This window comes from Mixophyes fleayi, chromosome 2 (assembly GCF_038048845.1).
Source record: "Mixophyes fleayi isolate aMixFle1 chromosome 2, aMixFle1.hap1, whole genome shotgun sequence".
Classification (NCBI taxonomy): domain Eukaryota; kingdom Metazoa; phylum Chordata; class Amphibia; order Anura; family Limnodynastidae; genus Mixophyes; species Mixophyes fleayi.
Window position 1 is genome coordinate 31,499,753 of NC_134403.1, and position 19,684 is coordinate 31,519,436.

A 19,684-nucleotide genomic window follows, 5' to 3' on the forward strand; every position below is an offset into this window, starting at 1 on the left:
CTCACATCAGTCCCTGCCCAATTGGAGCTTACAGTCTAAATTCCCTAACATACACAGAGAGAGAGACACTAGGGTTAATTTGATAGCAGCCAATTAATCTACTAGTATGTTTTTGGAGTATGGGAGGAAACTGGAGCACCCGGAGGAAACCCACGCAAAAACAGGGAGAACATACAAACTGCACACAGATAAGGCCATGGTCAGGAATTGAATTCATGACCCCAGTGCTGTGAGGCAGAAGTGCTAACCACTTAGCCACCGTGCTGCCCATCAGACATCCTTACCGACATAAAGCAAAAAGAGAGCAACAATATCCGCTCCACAAGCTGGCCCAAGAATATGAGACTTGATCTCTTACTTCCCACATAATATTTCCCTACCACACAGCTGCAAACTTACCAGATGTGCACTTATCTCCAACTTCAGCACCTCCGGGAATTGAACTCATGACCCCAGTGCTGTGAGGCAGAAGTGCTAACCACTGAGCCACCGTGCTTATTGTTTTGTTCTTGTTGTATTTGTAAATTGCATAAAATAAAACTATTAAAAAACAATGCAGAGAGTGGTGGGTAGATGGAGTTCCCCTTTAAAGTGTACCTTGTAAGAACTGCTCCAGTAGCAGGTGGTGGTGAGTTTCTGAAGGTGATCTTCTATGATATGGTCAAAGCAATTCAGAGAGTTCAGCAAGTCTGCAGCATGTTTATCTAGCTCTATTCTTTCTGTAGGGTAAATATACATAAATATATGAATGGAATTATAATATCACATAAAATAATCTAATAGAGCAACCACTAAATAGAAGCAAAGATAATACACTAAAAACATACTGACAAGTTAATTGTGTTTCTTTGAGATTGGCCTGTGTATGATTCTGGGCCTGTGTTAGGGAAATTACACTGTAAGTTCCACTGTAGATATAATAGATCAGAGACCAATCTTTATGAATACATTTCCTGTACAGCACTGTGTGATATATAAATAAAGGACAATAGTAATACCTAAACTAACCTCTTGCTGTTCTCGGATTTGTTCTAAGGGGACTCATTTTTATATACAATTATTCTGCAGAAATTGTAAAATACCCCTTGGTGTAAAATTGCCCTATTGGCCTTCTCTTCCTGGTGTTCTATGACACTATTATTAATTTTTGGTTTGCTTGCAATCCTTAGATTGTAAGCTCCTCTTCCCTCCTGTTCCTTTTCTTTTTATTTACTTCTGCTCACCAGCTACTCTCTGCACCTCCTCCTTGGGCTCTCTGCTCTTTGACTCCACTCCTAATAATAATAATTATAATAACGCCACCCAACTAGCAGAGCGGTTCAAAGCCCACAGCTGCTCCCCGATATGGAACCTGTAAACTTTGCGTTCTTAATTAAACAGATTAACAGCGTTATGTTATGTAGGCAATGTTAAGGAAATAATTAATTTACTTACCATACAGGGATTTCAGAAAGTTATTATCAGCTATATTATTTAGCAATGCTCTAATCACTTTCCGAAGGTGAGAAGCCAAGTCACTGCAGACAACTGTAAAGCAAAATATAAAATGCATGTTGTTATTGTGTTGAGATTTGAAAATAGGGCTTTAGTATCCTGAACCCCCCTCATCCAAATTGTGCTTAGTATTGCTATAGTGTATATTATAGTGTGTTTTTTTCCTATTAAATGTTCTCTCTCAAATGATGCCAGGTGGGTCCATAACTATTATGTTATCTTTATTATTATTGTCTCGTGATGAAGTAATTGTATTGAGGTGTTGCCAATAATCCTATGTTAATTAACCTCTCTTTTAGACAGCAAGAAAAGTGTTATCTTGATGAGCACATTGCAAGGGTGGGGGTGACTGCTGTGAGCTGAGGGCTGGGGGAGGTTCAGGCAGCACTGGTGAAAGAGAGAGAGAGCTTGAGAGGGCTTTAAAAAGTGAAGGTACAGGACACAGAGAGAGCCGCTAGAGGACAGGTCTGACTACCAACTCAAGTTAGAGTGGTCCATGATCAGGCCTGGGTGCATATCCTGATGTCTCTGGGGATTTTGGCTACTTTGTCTACCAGACATTGAGCCTGTCCCTAACATTTGGGTAGAGGAGTGAAGAGTGTGGCTCAACAGCCAAGATGATGAATCATGACACTAGAGAGGTATAGGGGTGTGCAGTTTGCATTATCACAATTTTGCTATTATTGTGTGCTGTGAGTTTTTATATATAATAAAAGAGTGCAAATTTCACCTACAATTTGCCTAAATTATCTAGTTAACCCATGTTTAGGTACCATTACCCCGGTATTCTCACCATTATTATTTCAAGAAAATATATCATTGGTCTATTTATGATATACATATAAATATGTGGTAATACTGCCTAGGAAATATTATAGGGCACTGTCTTGGATGAGGCCCAATCAAGAGTTAGAATACAAATATGACTGTATATAAATGTTTCATTTTCCACAAAGAAAAATTGGTTTATCATTTAATTAACATATTTTCTTGTCCAGGTATCCCCCCGCTATGTACATGTCCTGTGTTGAGATGAAGTTAAAAGGTCAAGCTACAGGATCTTGTGAGATAAATCAGTGGGTTTCAATCTAAAAAAAAAATCCCCCCCCCCCCAGGGTAGCTATTTAAATTAAGATTTTTAGAAAAACATTGTTGAGATATTACAACGGACTGAGACTTAATGTTATTTGAGTGATTACACTGGAGGGACAGCAGGTGGCGCTGTTACTATATGTGTTAATGTGTTATGACTCTGTATTATAGAAATGTTCTCTACTGTACAGGAATGTTCTAAAAAACATTGTCTGTATGATGATAACTAAACAGGTAATTATAAATAGTTATACCACAAACAAGTGTGTGCCTTTTGACAGTATATGAAAAAAGAGTTGATCTGCTAACAAACATGAGGTTATAGATGTTATAAGGTGTCATTCTTGTCAATTAGCATGGTGGTGTGACCACGTGGTGTGTATAGTAGGGCTTACTGCTAGGCAGACACTGCAAAATGTAGATAATATTACCTGATTGAAGTGTGTTATGAACAAAGGAGGAGTCAGGAAGAGTGAGTGTAATGGAATAAAGGGAGGGGATGAGATAAGCCTCCCTTCAGTGATCTCACAAGAGAGGGGGATGAGGAACAAAGTTTGGTTTTAAAAAGGCATAATAAACTATCCTTGGTGTCAGACTTATAGGGAATCTATCAATAAAAGGACTGTCCAATGTATTGCCAGTCCCCAGGCAACAGACTATATGATCGCAAGTGAGTGTCCAAGTGAGTGTCATTTTTTTTCTTTTTATTTTGATAACTGATTTACAATTATTTTGTATGTCATATTTCAATAGTAAGTGTCTGATGACCTTGAATCCTTGCACATAAAGGACCTCATTTAGAGTCGGACGCAAAGTCCGTTTAAGAAGTGTAGGAGTAGGAGTGTGCCGCAGCTTGGTAGGGTATTACGGGTGGCAAGCAACCCCAGTTCCATCCCACTCTTAATACCCTATCGAGCTGTGAGCAGTTCCTACAGCTAGTTAACCGCTTGCGCCACCTAATTCCTGCCGCACAGCTTTAGCCCTGTTGTGACGTGTGTTGCGTCTGCGCCTCACTGCGACTAGGATTTATTTACATGGTCACGCCTTCACAATTCCGCGTTCCTCCCATTCTCTCGTAGTGAGTCGCAAGCTGTCGCAAATGTTAATTTAATCCAAGATGCAGGCGGATATGGTGCTTTCTGCACATGCGTGGTAGTGTTTTTTGTTGGATGCGCCTAAAACGGACTTTGTGTCCGACTCTACATGAGGTCCAAAGAGTTTAATGGCTTGTGCAAACTTATATATGTTTAATTATATATTTTTTAGTTTAATACATTAAAGGGGTTGACCACATTTCCTTCTTAATCAATTCTGCCTCCATGTACAGGTCCCTTGGGGGGACCCACCATCTATCTGTATCAGCCATTATGTTACTTTTCAAGCTCACTGCAAGCCGAACACCATGCTTCAATAGAGCTCTAAGGATAGCGGTGGTGAGAGTCACTCTCCACTTAAGGCAACAATGTGTTTTTTTTGCTATATGTGGGTGGCAGGATTGAAATTATTAAGAAAAGAAAGGAATATGTGAAATTTGTTGCTTAAAGCAGCATTTAGTCATTTGACATCTGTTCTCCATCATGGACAACAAACATGAATGGGATCTGACCTTAAAGTCTTTGGCAAAAGTCTCTTATTACCTTAAGGATGTCCACAGACATCAAATTTAGGGCTTGGTTTTACCAAAGTGGAGTTTTATTACAATTTACCAAATCTTTGCGATAAGGTCACACAAGAACATGATCAACGGGTGCTTCATTCTACTGTTACCTGATAAACACGGTAATGAGGAGGGGAATATTGTATACCCAGGGCCGCTGAGAGAGGGGGGGGGAGCGGGTACTAATTACCCGGGCCCGGCATGTCAGGGGGCCCGGCCCGGGCCCTTGCGCTGCTGATTTTTTTTAATTTTTTTAATTTTTTTTTGAAAACGTTTTTTTTTCCTTTCCTTTTTTTTTTTTTTTTTTGGCGGGGGGGGGGTGGGGGGGGGGGGGCTCGGTCGTTGGTGGGGGGAGCAGGCTAGTTTAAAAAAAAAAAAAAACATACTCACCTGATCGCGGAGCCGGCATCCCTCCTCTCTGCTGCTCTGTGCTCTATTCAGACTGTCTGAATGCTGGGTGTGATGTCATCATGTCATGCCCAGCATTCAGTCAGTCTGGAGCAATGGAGCACAGAGCAGCAGAGAAGACCAAGAGAGGAGAAAAGGTAAGTGAAGGGAGGAAAACGAGGGGGGCACAGAGGGGTTAAAAAACGGGGGGGGGGGGGGGGGGCAGCATGACAGAGGGGTTAAAAAATGAGGGGGAGCACAAAGGGGTTAAAAAACGGGGGGGCAGCATGACAGAGGGGTTAAAAAATGAGGGGGCACAAAGGGGTTAAAAAACGGGGGGGCAGCATGACAGAGGGGTTAAAAAATAAGGGGGGGCACAGAGGGGTTAAAAAACGGGGAAGCAGCATGTCAGAGGAGTTAAAAACGGGGAAGCAGCATGTCAGAGGGGTTAAAAAATTAGGGGGAGCACAGAGGGGTTAAAAAACGGGAAAGCAGCATGTCAAAGGGGTTAAAAACGGGGAAGCAGCATGTCAGAGGGGTTAAAAAATGAGGGGGAGCACAGAGGGGTTAAAAAATGGGAAAGCAGCATGTCAGAGGGGTTAAAAAATGAGTGGGGGCACAGAGGGGTTAAAAAATGGGAAAGCAGCATGTCAGAGGGGTTAAAAATTGAGGGGGGAGCACAGAGGGGTTAAAAAACGGGAAAGCAGCATGTCAGAGGGGTTAAAAAATGAGAGGGGCACAGATGGGTTAAAAAATGGGAAAGCAGCATGTCAGAGGGGTTAAAAATTGAGGGGGGAGCACAGAGGGGTTAAAAAATGGGAAAGCAGCATGACAGAGGGGGTGAAAAAATGAGAGGGGCACAGATGGGTTAAAAAACGGGGCAGTATGGCACAGTGGGGTTAATAAACAGGGGTCAGCATGGCACAGTGGGGTTAAAAAATGGTGGGCAGCATTACACAGTGGGGTTAAAAAGGGGGGGAGGCATGGCACAGTGGGATTGAAAAAGGGGGGGAGCAGCATAGTATAGTCTGATGAAGGGGAGCCAGATGAAGGGGGCAAAAACAGCATGGAGGGCACAGTGTGATCATAAGGCATGGCGATGATGAAGGGGCACATTATTGTAATATTGGAGCTGGAGGAAGGCCTAATTATTAATCGTGGGTGCTATTGATTTAACGCTGGGGCTGGCTGTAATTTTCTAAATGTAGCCATTTTTTTTTCAAAATAGGTCCTTCAACATTTCTGGATCCGGACAAGCCACAACTAAAGAAAGCAGCAGCCACAGGTGGAGAAAGTGAGAAGAACAGGTAGGAGAGAGCAGCACAGTGTGTGAAATGTTGTGATTCTAGTAGGGACAATACCAATTTTTGGTGAATGTTGTGTCCAATGTAAGGTGTAGGCCAAGACTGAACTGTTTGTGTACACACTGCATTGTTTGTATACTACCCTGTGGTGGTAGATGTCCTGAAAGTCAGGAGTGCTTAAACATATGTGACGCTCCGGCGAATTGAGAGCCTAGTGGTTTTTATGTTAGCCACGCCCCAATGGCACGTTTGCCACGCCCCCAAATGCATGACCGCACCTCCCAAAATTTTTGCACTGCCGTTTGGCTAGCCACGCCCCTGAATATATGACCATATACCTAATTTTTTTTGCGCCGCCGTAAGGCGGCGCAAAAAAATTTTGGGGCTTACTTCACTATGAGGGGGGCCCCATGAATTTGTTGTACCCGGGCCCTGAATTCTTCTTGGCAGCCCTGTGTATACCTCCTTCTACAGTCACTGTCTGGTGCACTGCTAAACTACACAAAAAAGGGAGGAATCCTTGGGCAGTGCGGGAAAGAAAGGTGTAAATCTACTTTATTATATTTTCAGTTCAGTGCTCTAAATTATGATGCAAAACATTATACTATAATATCATACTTGCCAACTCTCCCTGAATGTCAGGGAGACTCCCTGAACTAGGGGTGATCTCCCTCACTCCCTGAAGAGTCGCATTCTCCCTGATGCTGAGCCAGTAAAAGACGTGGTTGGCTTCGCCATCTGTGGCATGATACACAGTTCAGAAATTGTGTCCTATGTCCATGTATTGATGCCTATGGAGGTGGCCATTTTCATGGAGACCAAGATTTAATCATAGACTGACAGGTAAGACAACATGGCGTCAGTAATGGAGACAGAAATGTAAAAGACAATTCAGTCTCTAGAGATTTATTAGCTGCTTTTCTTTAATGCATAGTTGCCTACTCTCCCGCATTTCTAGGAGACCTCCCAGACTCCAGGGAGAGCAGGGCAACCTCCCGGTTCTCGCCCCCGCCATAGAACTGGGAGGTTACCCTGCTGTAATTGGCCAAAATTGTGACAATCGTTTAGGGGCAGTGCCAAAATGATGCGATTTGTCAAGCCCTGCCCCCGCATGACCACCTCCCCCGGGATCTTCCTAAAGCCGACGATGAAAAGTTGGCAAGTATGCATAATATAATAATAATAATAGAACTTACACTGGAAAAGGTCATTTTCTTTAAACAGTTCCCGAACTTATCCAAGTTTCTTATCATCCTTTACGTTTGCGTACATATCGAATGGTCTTAACTACAAGAGATCAAAGATGTACAAGAAATTCGAGTGCTTTGCAATAGAGCAATTATACTGAAACCTTTAACTAGCAAATAAAGACACTATTTTAACATATAGCACAGGTTATATAACTGTGCTGAATAACTTGAATATATTAACAAGTACTTGTACTAAATCTCGCCATCATGTTCTCTTATCATCCCTCTGCAGCAGCTTGCCAAGGTAGGAGGGAGGTGCTTCTCTCTCTCAGTCACTGAGTCATCAGAGTGTGAGTGACAGGTTTGCAGACTTGCTCTGCAGAAATGTACAGCGAACCTCAAACACAGTAGTGTTATAAAGAGAATTTAAATACTTTTCTATTATTTAGAATGTGGCGTCTTAATGTGAAGACGAATCTCATAACGAATGTGAGCTGCGTGCATGAGATGTCAATTTCAAATCACAAATTAGAATCAGAGTCCAATTAGTGAAGGACATTATTGCTGGGATCAAGTCCTTTTTATTTACATTGGATTATTGCAATTTTGGGAACAACGTACCGGGAACTTTTTTGGCTTTATCCATTTAGTGGAAACCAAACATGAAAAGAAATTATTGATCCTTTGGCTGATAGGAAATATAAAGTTGAATATAAGGCTTCATTCTAATGAAATGTGTCAATATCAGAGATCTCTCTATTCTTCAGTTCTCTGTATCATATATGTAAATACTTATTGTTAACACCTTGCTAAAAAATTCATTCAAACCAATAATAGAAAATGGGAAAAGCTGACTCTACAAATCCATCCACAATGGACATTCCTGGGCATCTAATTTACTTTTTCATGAGCAACAATGAAAATATTGTAGACCATAAGGAAAAAAAAACATGAGAGGATATAACTTTACATTTAATTCTTCCCATATGCTTGTTTGGCTTTGGGCTCTTCTCTTCTCAGCAAGCTGAGAGACCTTCTCTGATCTTCTTTGTTTCTTCATGTGAGCTTCAGTCTTTCCATCATCTGACATCCCTCTAGGTTCTATAGGATCTGTGTCTTTATTCAATGAGTTGTTTTCTTTGTCCTCATAGTTCTCATTATCTTCATCTATATTACAGCCTCCTTTGTCTTTTCTGATAGTCCCATCACTGTCAGAGCTGCTGTCACTTCTAATTATCATGGCAGATTTGTGCATTTTGGGTTTATTAGTGTGATAATCTTCTCCGTTGACTGCAGAAGGTGTTAATATTTCTGACTGTTTTTGTGTGCTCTCCCCTGTGCAGCTGCTGACCTCAGTGTTTCTCTCAATTTCTTCCTCAAAAGTGCTTAACTCATCGGAGCTACTGTCTAATTTTGTACGTTTCCAATCCACTCTAGATTTCGGGACAGACCCTTTTAACTTTCTTTTCTCTATTGTGTTATAATTCTTGGAAATAAATTCCATGTTTGCAAACGGAGCTTGTTGACAGTACTATCACTGAAAAAAAAAAGATTTATAATGAATTTTAGGTGATACACAAAGTGTATTTATATGGAAAATAAATTTTAGGAATGCACCAGATCCATATGTTAGGAATAGTATGCATTTCAAACTACGGTACAAATGTTTCGGAACCATATTTGCATATTAAATTAAGAAAGAGGAGACTAAAATGATCTGTATCTTTAATTCTGGAAATTGGAAAACCTCCTATCACTATCGCCAGCTCAGGATGGCGGATAGCGATAGGAAGTAGAGATGCTCAGGCTCGGTTCCCCGAGAACCGAACACACCCGCGCTTTCGGACTTGAAAACAAGGTAAAACGGCATTGTTACGTCGTCGGATCTCGCAAGTTTTGGATTATATAAGTACCGCCCTCAGCGGCAATCTAGCGCCATTTCACAGAGGGATACAGAAGGGGTAGCACAGTCTGTAGAGCAGTTGGGCAGCGTCATAGGTAGAATAAAAAGAGGAGGGGTAGCAGTGTTCAACAAAGTCTCCAGTGACATTCAGGAGAGCTCCATTGCTCCATTGCTAATTGTCATTGCTAAAATAGAAATAATAGGGCTGGCAGGCTTGGTGTAAATTTGCAGTCACATTGTACTGTGTTATATAGGTAACACACAAAGAGGGGAGCTCCATTGCTCCATTGCTAATTGTCATTGCTGAAATACAAATAATAGGTCTGACAGGCTTGGGGGTAAATGTATGAATCTCCGGATTCTTCATCTCCGGCGTGTTCAGCCTCTTCAGCGCTTAAATTTAAAGCGGCGCTGCATTGTAAAGGGAAACTTTCCTTTACAGTGCAGCGCCGTTTTAAATTTAAGCGCTGAAGAGGCTGAACACGCCGGAGATGAAGAATCCGGAGATTCATACATTTACCCCTTGGTCTTCTAAATCTGCAGTCCTTGTTTGAAAGTGTATGAAAATAATATTGTGACCTGTGAGGTGGTCAAAATTGACTGCAAATGGCTTGAAATTAGTGTTATTGAGGTTAATAATAATGTAGGGGGGAAAAAAGGCAAAATGACGTGATTTCAGCAAAAAAATAGGGACCTGAACTGGTCTTTTTCAAGGTGCATGTTGGAGCTTGTTTATTGCTGATTTTAATATCTCTTACACTGAATGGATGTTTATGTTTTGGTGTACTCTGCATGGGAACCAGTTTGGAAACTTTGTGGAACCTTTACCAACTGCCTGAATATTTCATCTATCTGGTATGAGTAGATATACTTTGTTTTTATACTATATATCTCTGTGATTATATGAATAAATTTTTATCCAAACAATATCACACTAGAGATATTTTATTTCCTTTTTTATGCTGGTGAAACATCTAAAATTCGTGTTAATGGAAATATCCCATGGATGGAGACTATATGAAAAGAAAAGACAAGTTATCTTTTGATGAGCCCATATTTCATCTGACTCTTGTGAGTACCCCACCATAGGGGGTGTCTACATATAAGAGAAGATCTTCTGTGTCTATTGAACTATTTATTTATTTATTTATTATTTTTTATTTTATTTTTTGTTATATATATTAATTGGACTGTATTACACTATATTGTCCTTTTTTTCTCTGTTCCATGATCACATGAATACTTGTGAGAAATAAGAATCGGAGGGTGGTCATCACCAAATTTAAGTATTTTTTTATTATTTATTTAGAAAGAATATTTATAAGCGCCTGTAGGTCTTCATATTATTGTAATCAATGTATAAAATATAGTTTGCACTGTAATTTATCAGCAGTGATTGTATGTTTGAACACATGAATCAGTATTTACATTGCACCTGATTGGTAGTTAATGTTTGATTGTACTTCCCCAGAATTAAAGAGAGGGGATAAAACATGTTATTCAAGGCACAGTCATTATGAGAGTTTCTAATAGGTAACAATTATTTTTTTTCTAATTGGCATTTTTTTTAATAAAACATTTAAGGGAATATTTACTAAACTGCGGGTTTGAAAAAGTGGAGATGTTGCCTATAGCAACCAATAAGATTCTAGCTGTCATTTTGTAGAATGTACTAGAAAAATTGAATTTAGCAGCCATAGATTTAAAGTGAATACTTTTAAAACAAAAAGCTTAAGAAGTAGCTTTTAAGTTACGCAGCTTGTGGTCATGGGTAGATCCTTCTTTTATGCAGCAAGAAAAACTCAACAAAACCTTGACCGGTATTATAAGCAAGTAATGTTTCAGTAAAAGTCAATTTTCATTGTAAATGGGAGAAAATAAATTGAGCAAAGGAGGACATGAATGTAGAGAAAGAAAGTTATAGTAAACAATTGTTTGATACATATTTCACATTTATTTTTTATTAATCAAAATAATATGGGCTTTATTAATTAATTGATGAATCCAAGCTTTTACATTAGATAATTAATGAGACATGGTTATTTAAAAATATCAAACATAAGAACTTTGCGTCATATGGAGGTGAGTAGTACCCTGAGGGTGATAATTATAGATAGGATATAAAAACAGTAGAGACATTAATATAGTAACAAGCTGTGTATATTGACACTAGAGAGGAATGACAGAAAAGAGTTGAATTGATTTGGATGCCATGGATAATGTCAGTGGTTCAAGAAAACAATGACTTCAGATAGCATAATAGCATACCGTTCAATGTTTGAGATCCCGGAACCAGGTCGGGGGCGTGGTCATGTCATGATTGGGTGACCACAACCAGGTGGGTGGCTAGCAGTGTGAAGCACTCGTCAGCGCCTTAGCAAAACTCCCCTCCCCTCCAAACAATGGCGCAGGCACTTGCTACTACACCTGCTATGTAGAGCAGCTTTGAATGGAAGATACCGCACATCTTTCCCTCCAGTAGGATAGACATGTCCATGGACGGGACACCCGGACAGAGCCCTAAAATTGGGACTATCCCGCTGAAACCTACACGGCCCTGAGATGGTGATAACAGAACAAGGATTGTTAAATAAATGTCTCCATTCTTTGCATGGGGTTCTCCACTGCATATCTCCACTGAGAACCAACAAATCTTACTGCCGGTGGTGACCCCTAGATGTATAGGGCAGCAATGGGAAACATATGGAGGGGACAGCAATGAAAAAGACATGGAGGGGGCAGCAATGGGAAAGATATGGAGGGAGCAACAATGATAAAGACATGGAGGGGGCAGCAATGAGAGAGACATGGAGGGGGCAGCAATGGGAGAGACATGGGGCTAGATTTACTAAGCTGCGGGTTTGAAAAAGTGGGGATGTTGCCTATAGCAACCAATCAGATTCTAGGTTTCATTTATTTAGAACCTTCTACCAAATGACAGCTAGAATCTGATTGGTTGCTATAGGCAACATCCCCACTTTTCCAAACCCGCAGCTTAGTAAATCTAGCCCATGGAGGGGGCAGCAATGGGAAAGACATGGAGGGGGCAGCAATGGGAAAGACATGGAGGTGGCAGCAATGAGAAAGACATGGAGGGGGCAGCAATGGGAAAGACATGGAGGTGGCAGCAATGAGAAAGACATGGAGGTGGCGGCAATGGGAAAGACATGGAGGTGGCAGCAATGAGAAAGACATGGAGGGGGCAGCAATGAGAAAGACATGGAGGGGGCAGCAATGAGAAAGACATGGAGGGGGCAGCAATGAGAAAGACATGGAGGGGGCAGCAATGAGAAAGACATGGAGGGGGCAGCAATGGGAAAGACATAGATGTGGCAGCAATGAGAAAGACATGGAGGGGGCAGCAATGAGAAAGACATGGAGGGGGCAGCAATGAGAGAGACATGGAGGGGGCAGCAATGGGAAAGATATGGATGGGGCAGCAGTGAGAAAGACATGGAGGGGGCGGCAATGGGAAAGACATGGATGGGGCAGCAATGGGAAAGATATGGAGGTGGCAGCAATGAGAAAGACATGGAGGGGGCGGCAATGGGAAAGACATGGAGGTGGCAGCAATGAGAAAGACATGGACGTGACAGCAATGAGAAAGACATGGAGGCGGCAGTAATGAGAAAGACATGGAGGGGGCAGCAATGAGAGAGACATGGAGGGGGCAGCAATGAGAAAGACATGGAGGGGGCGGCAATGGGAAAGACATGGATGGGGCAGCAATGGGAAAGATATGGAGGTGGCAGCAATGAGAGAGGCATGGAGGGGGCGGTAATGGGAAAGACATGGAGGTGGCAGCAATGGGAAAGACATGGAGGTGGCAGCAATGAGAAAGACATGGAGGTGGCAGTAATGAGAAAGACATGGAGGGGGCAGCAATGGGAAATACATGGAGGGGGCAGCAATGGGAAAGATATGGAGGGAGCAGCAATGATAAAGACATGGAGGGGACAGCAATGAAAGAGACATGGAGGGGGCAGCAATGAGAGGCATGGAGGAGACAGCAATGAGAAAGACATGGAGGAGGCAGCAATGAGAAAGACATGGAGGGGGCAGCAATGAGAAAGACATGGACGGGGCAGCAATGAGAAAGACATGGAGGGGGCAGCAATGAAAGAGACATGGAGGGGGCAGCAATGAGAAAGACATGGACGGGGCAGCAATGAGAAAGACATGGAGGGGGCAGCAATGAAAGAGACATGGAGGGGGGTAATGAGAGGCATGGAGGAGGCAGCAATGAGAAAGACATGGAGGAGGCAGCAATGAGAAAGACATGGAGGGGCAGCAATGGGAAAGACATGGAGGGGGCAGCAATGGGAAAGATATGGAGGGAGCAGCAATGATAGAGACATGGAGGGAGCAGCAATGAGAGAGACATGGAGGGGGCAGCAATGAGAAAGACATGGACGGAGCAGTAATGATAAAGACATGGAGGGGGCAGCAATGAAAGAGACATGGAGGGGGCAGCAATGAAAGAGACATGGACGGTGCGGCAATGGGAAAGACATGGAGGGGGCGGCAATGGGAAAGACATGGAGGGGCAGCAATGAGAGAGACATGGAGGGGGCAGCAATGAGAAAGACATGGAGGGGGCAGCAATGAGAAAGACATGGAGGTGGCAGCAATGAGAAAGACATGGAGGTGGCAGCAATGAGAAAGACATGGAGGGGGCAGCAATGAGAAAGACATGGAGGGGGCAGCAATGGGAAAGACATAGATGTGGCAGCAATGAGAAAGACATGGAGGGGGCAGCAATGAGAAAGACATGGAGGGGGCAGCAATGAGAGAGACATGGAGGGGGCAGCAATGGGAAAGACATGGATGGGGCAGCAGTGAGAAAGACATGGAGGGGGCGGCAATGGGAAAGACATGGAGGGGGCAGCAATGAGAAAGACATGGAGGGGGCAGCAATGAGAGAGACATGGAGGGGGCAGCAATGGGAAAGACATGGATGGGGCAGCAGTGAGAAAGATATGGAGGGGGCGGCAATGGGAAAGACATGGAGGTGGCAGCAATGGGAAAGATATGGAGGTGGCAGCAATGAGAGAGGCATGGAGGGGGCGGTAATGGGAAAGACATGGAGGTGGCAGCAATGGGAAAGACATGGAGGTGGCAGCAATGAGAAAGACATGGAGGTGGCAGTAATGAGAAAGACATGGAGGGGGCAGCAATGGGAAATACATGGAGGGGGCAGCAATGGGAAAGATATGGAGGGAGCAGCAATGATAAAGACATGGAGGGGGCAGCAATGAAAGAGACATGGAGAGGGCAGCAATGAAAGAGACATGGAGGGGGCAGCAATGAGAGGCATGGAGGAGACAGCAATGAGAAAGACATGGAGGAGGCAGCAATGAGAAAGACATGGAGGGCGCAGCAATGAGAAAGACATGGACGGGGCAGCAATGAGAAAGACATGGAGGGGGCAGCAATGAAAGAGACATGGAGGGGGCAGCAATGAAAGAGACATGGAGGGGGGTAATGAGAGGCATGGAGGAGGCAGCAATGAGAAAGACATGGAGGAGGCAGCAATGAGAAAGACATGGAGGGGCAGCAATGGGAAAGACATGGAGGGGGCAGCAATGGGAAAGATATGGAGGGAGCAGCAATGATAGAGACATGGAGGGAGCAGCAATGAGAGAGACATGGAGGGGGCAGCAATGAGAAAGACATGGACGGAGCAGCAATGATAAAGACATGGAGGGGGCAGCAATGAAAGAGACATGGAGGGGGCAGCAATGAAAGAGACATGGACGGGGCGGCAATGGGAAAGACATCGAGGGGGCGGCAATGGGAAAGACATGGAGGGGGCGGCAATGGGAAAGACATGGAGGGGCAGCAATGAGAGAGACATGGAGGGGGCAGCAATGAGAAAGACATGGAGGGGGCAGCAATGAGAAAGACATGGAGGGGGCGGTATTGGGAAAGACATGGAGGTGGCAGCAATGAGAAAGACATGGAGGGGGTAGCAATGAGAGAGACATGGAGGGGGCAGCAATACGAAAGACATGGATGGGGCAGCAATGAGAGAGACATGGAGGGGGCGGCAATGGGAAGGACATGGAGGGGGAGGCAATGGGAAAGACATGGAGGGGCAGCAATGAGAGAGACATGGAGGGGGCAGCAATGAGAAAGACATGGAGGGGGCAGCAATGAGATGCATGGAGGAGGCAGCAATGAGAGAGACATGGAGGAGGCAGCAATGAGAGAGACATGGAGGTGGCAGAAATGAGAGAGACATGGAGGCGGCGGCAATGGGAAAGACATGGAGGGGCAGCAATGAGAGGCACGGAGGAGGCAGCAATGAGAGAGACATGGAGGTGGCAGAAATGAGAGAGACATGGAGGGGGCGGCAATGGGAAAGACATGGAGGGGGAGGCAATGGGAAAGACATGGAGGGGCAGCAATGAGAGAGACATGGAGGGGGCAGCAATGAGATGCATGAAGGAGGCAGCAATAAGAGAGACATGGAGGAGGCAGAAATGAGAGGCATGGAGGAGGCAGCAATGAGAGAGACATGGAGGGGGCAGCAATGAGAAAGGCATGGAGGGGGCAGCAATAAGATGCATGGAGGCAGCAGCAATGAGAAAGACATGGAGGTGGCAGCAATGAGAGAGACATGGAGGGGGAGGCAATGGGAAAGACATGGAGGGGCAGCAATGAGAGGCATGGAGGAGGCAGCAATGAGAGAGACATGGAGGTGGCAGCAATGAGAGAGACATGGAGGGGGCGGCAATGGGAAAGACATTGAGGGGCAGCAATGGGAAAGACATGGAGGTGGCAGCAATGAGAGAGACATGGAGGGGGCAGCAACGAGAAAGACATGGGGGGGGCGGCAATGAGATGCATGGAGGGGGCATTAATGAGAGTCATGGAGGGAGCAGCAATGAGAGAGACATGGGGGGCATTAATGGGAGGCATGGAGGGGGCGGCAATGAGAGAGACATGGAGGGGGCAGCAATGGGAAAGACATGGAGGGGGCAGCATGGAGAAAGACATGGAGGGGACGGCAATGAGATGCATGGAGGTGGCATTAATGAGAGGCATGGAGGGAGCAGCAATGAGAGAGACATGGGGGGCATTAATGGGAGGCATGGAGGGGGCGGCAATGGGAAAGACATGGAGGAGGCAGCAATGGGAAAGACATGGAGGGGACAGCATGGAGAAAGACATGGAGGGGACGGCAATGAGATGCATGGAGGGGGCACTAATGAGAGGCATGGAGGAGGCAGCAATGAGAGAGACATGGGGGCATTAATGGGAGGCATGGAGGGGGCGGCAATGGGAAAGACATGGAGGGAGCAACAACGAGAGAGACATATGGTACTCACATACAGGAACTAAAAAGTCTCAGATTAACTTAAGACTCCTGTTGAAAACACAATGAGAACACAGTTGAAACCATTAGCTGATCTTTACTTTCCCATATTTCTTGAAACTTTTAAACATTTTTGAATAATTTAATATTATATACATATGGCAGATGGCAGGTATAAGTGTGAAAAGGCTGTCTGTCTTAAGTGCTCTAAAGCCCCAGGGAGATTATTGGTAAGTGGAAAGTAGCTTCCAAAAGTTGTCTTCAGCTATGGGAAAAGCTGGTAAGGGTCTCTTGGGTTATGTAGGGGGAGAGAGAAGGGTGGGCTCCATACATAAGCCCCAGTGTCTCAGATCTCCCAGTCTCACAGCAGACTAATCAAGATTTGCACCTGGTGAGGTGCTGTTAAAAGCTTACTAGGCAGTTCAGTGAGACTCTCACATTCTATGAAGGAGGTTTGATGCCTCCTGAGAGAAACTACAAACAGGAACCAATAAGTCTTATACTTTGCATGTGTGTGGGACGCAAAATCCTTTGCTTGAGAAAGGGTGTACCTGTATGTTTAGTTAGTGCCGGACAGGCTAGGATCTTGTTTCTGTTTGCTTATTTTTATGATTAGAAAATTAAACTAGCTGTAGTCAAACCAAAACAATTGACTGGTGTGACTTATTTAGCTGAAGTGAGTGAAAGTGAGTGAAATGCAGCCGCCTACCCCAGAAGACGGTAAGCCCGGTCTCATTAACTCACTAATATATATATATATTTATATTTATATATATATATATATATATATATATATATATATATACAAGTTAACCCGTGCATGATACTCATGCATTCTAGTTAAATCAAGCTACTTAAGGTGTTAAAAAGGTTCTTGTCATGCATTTGGGCCTAGCCCAGGCCTCCTCAGGGGAAGAGCGTTACTTTCTGACGCAAGCGCCCTTTTTTAACGTGGTTTTGTCCACATGTCACCATCTCATCATTTTTCTCCATCACCTCGTCCTTCATCTTCATCGTCACATCCTTCATCTTAAGGTGATACTTAAGGTGTTAAAAACTCCTCACTGTCACCCCTGGCAACCACCAACCACTCCCAACTGTCACTTCTCCTTCAAGAAATATATAGGTCAGTGTATAAATCTGCCCAGCAGGTGGCGCTGCAGCTTGTTTTTTTTTTTCACACACGCCACTAGGCATTTAAATAGTAGATAAGACTGGGTCAGAGCATCTCCAAAACGGCAGGTCTTGTGGGGTGTTGCCAGTATGCAGAGGTTAGTACCTACAAAAAGTGGTCCAAGGAAGGACAACCGGTGAACCGGTGAAAGGGTCATGGGCACCCACGACCCATTCATGATTGTGGGGAGCAAAGCTGGCCCGTCTGATCCAATCCCACAGAAGATCTACTGTAGTTGAAAAATGTAATGCTGGCTATGATAGAAAGGTGTCAGAACACACAGTGCATCGCAGTTTGCTGCGTATGGGGCTGTGTAACTGCAGCCTGGTTGGAGTGCCCATGCTGACCCCTATCCACTACCAAAAGAACCTACAATGGCCCATGAAGCAAAGTAAGAAGGTGGCCTGATCTGATGAATCATGTTTTCGTTGACATCATGTGGGTGGCCGGGTGCGTGTGCATCAAAGATGGCACTAGGATGCATTATGGGAAGAAGGCAAGCTGGGGGTGGCACTGTGATCCTCTGGATAATGTTCTGCTGTGAAACCTTGGGTCCTGACATTCATGTGGATGTTACATTGACACATACCGCATACCTAAACATTGTTGCTGATCAAGTACACCCCTAGATGGCAATGGTATTCCCTGATGATAGTGGCCTCTTTCTGTAGGATAATGCACCATGCCACATTTAAAAATTGTTCAGGAATAGTTTGAGGAACATGACAAAGATTTCAAGGTGTTGACTTGGCCTCCATATTCCCCAGATTTCAATCCAATGGAGCATCTGTGGGATGTACTGGACAAACAAGTCAGAGCCATGTAGGCCCCACCTCGCAACTTACGGGACTTAAAGGATCTGTTGCTAACGTCTTGGTGCCAGATAACACAAGACACCTTCAGAGGTATTGAGGAGCCCATGCCTTGGAGAGACCTACACAATATTAGGAAGGTGGCTTTAATGTTGTGGGTGATTGGTGTATATTTACCATTATTATAGTGTTGATGGTTTTTGTTTTGTATATCCTTTACAGGTTTTTAACTTTAATAATATTTTTATTGATTTTCTAAAGGTTAAGGGGTACAGAAAGCAAAAAAGGAGAGGTTAAGGGAAGGACAAGGTATAGAGGGAAAAGGGGGTAAATAGTGAGGTAAGAACACACCAGTTTAACAATATTGCTTTATCTTGTCTAGTAGAGAAATAACACATTTTGACATCTAGAAAGTACTCTGGTTACTAAGTCCTGTGAGGCTCTGTTTGAGTGGACTGGGGAGGCTTTGAAAGTGGAAATATTTAATTTGGGGTTATAGGGGTGGGTACGGTCTCTGGAGACACTGTACAGGTTTTGTACCAAGTAATGTAGTAATATATATATATATATATATATATATATATATATATATATATATATTATATGTACCCTTTCATACTGGCCCACTTCGACCACTGTGTCTGTGTCTGTGTATATATGTATATATATAACTCGCACACCTTTTAAACCTATCACTCTCCTCTGGTGTAGTACCCTCCTCCTTGAAACACGCTCTTATCTCTCCTATCCTCAAAAAACCCAATCTCGACCCCACCTCTCTCGCCAATTATCGCCCTATCTCATTTCTCCCCTATTCCTCCAAATTACCTGAGCGGATTGTCTGTGGCCGCCTCAACAGACACCTCTCGGACAATTCCCTCCTCGACTCTCTCCAATCCGGTTACCGCCCCCTCCACTCCACCGAAACTGCCCTGGCCAGTTAATGATCTCCTATCAGCCAAATCCAGAGGTCACTTTTCCTTACTCATCCTCCTCGACCTCTCCGCAGCCTTTGACACCGTGGACCACCCACTCCTTACACAAACTCTTCTCTCTCTCGGCCTCTCTGGTTCTGTCCACGCCTGGTTCTTCTCATACATCGCCAACTGCTCCTTCTCTGTCTACACGTCTGGTTCTTCCTCCACCCCCTCCCCTCTCCCTGTAGGAGTCCCTCAGGGCTGTTCTCATCCCCCTACTCTTTTTGCTGTATACTTCCTCCCTTGGAGCTCTCATCTCCTCGTTCGGTCTTTAGTATCACCATTATGCTGACGACATTCAACTCTACATCTCTTCTCCTGATCTCTCTTCCACCTTCCTCTCTCGTGTATCTGACTGCCTCTCTGCCATCTA

The 19,684-nt window shown here is 44.1% G+C and overlaps 1 long non-coding RNA gene across 1 annotated transcript in view; it reads left to right on the forward strand.

Annotated features, from left to right (window-relative positions):
- The first annotated feature begins 4,690 nt into the window (after window positions 1-4,690).
- LOC142140062 (uncharacterized) overlaps window positions 4,691-19,684 on the forward strand; it is a 177,740-nt gene continuing 162,746 nt past the window's right edge. Inside the window, exons 1-2 of the long non-coding RNA XR_012688281.1 lie at window positions 4,691-4,788; window positions 5,859-6,390. This is a non-coding gene — a long non-coding RNA (uncharacterized LOC142140062). The remainder of the gene's footprint in view (window positions 4,789-5,858; window positions 6,391-19,684) is intronic.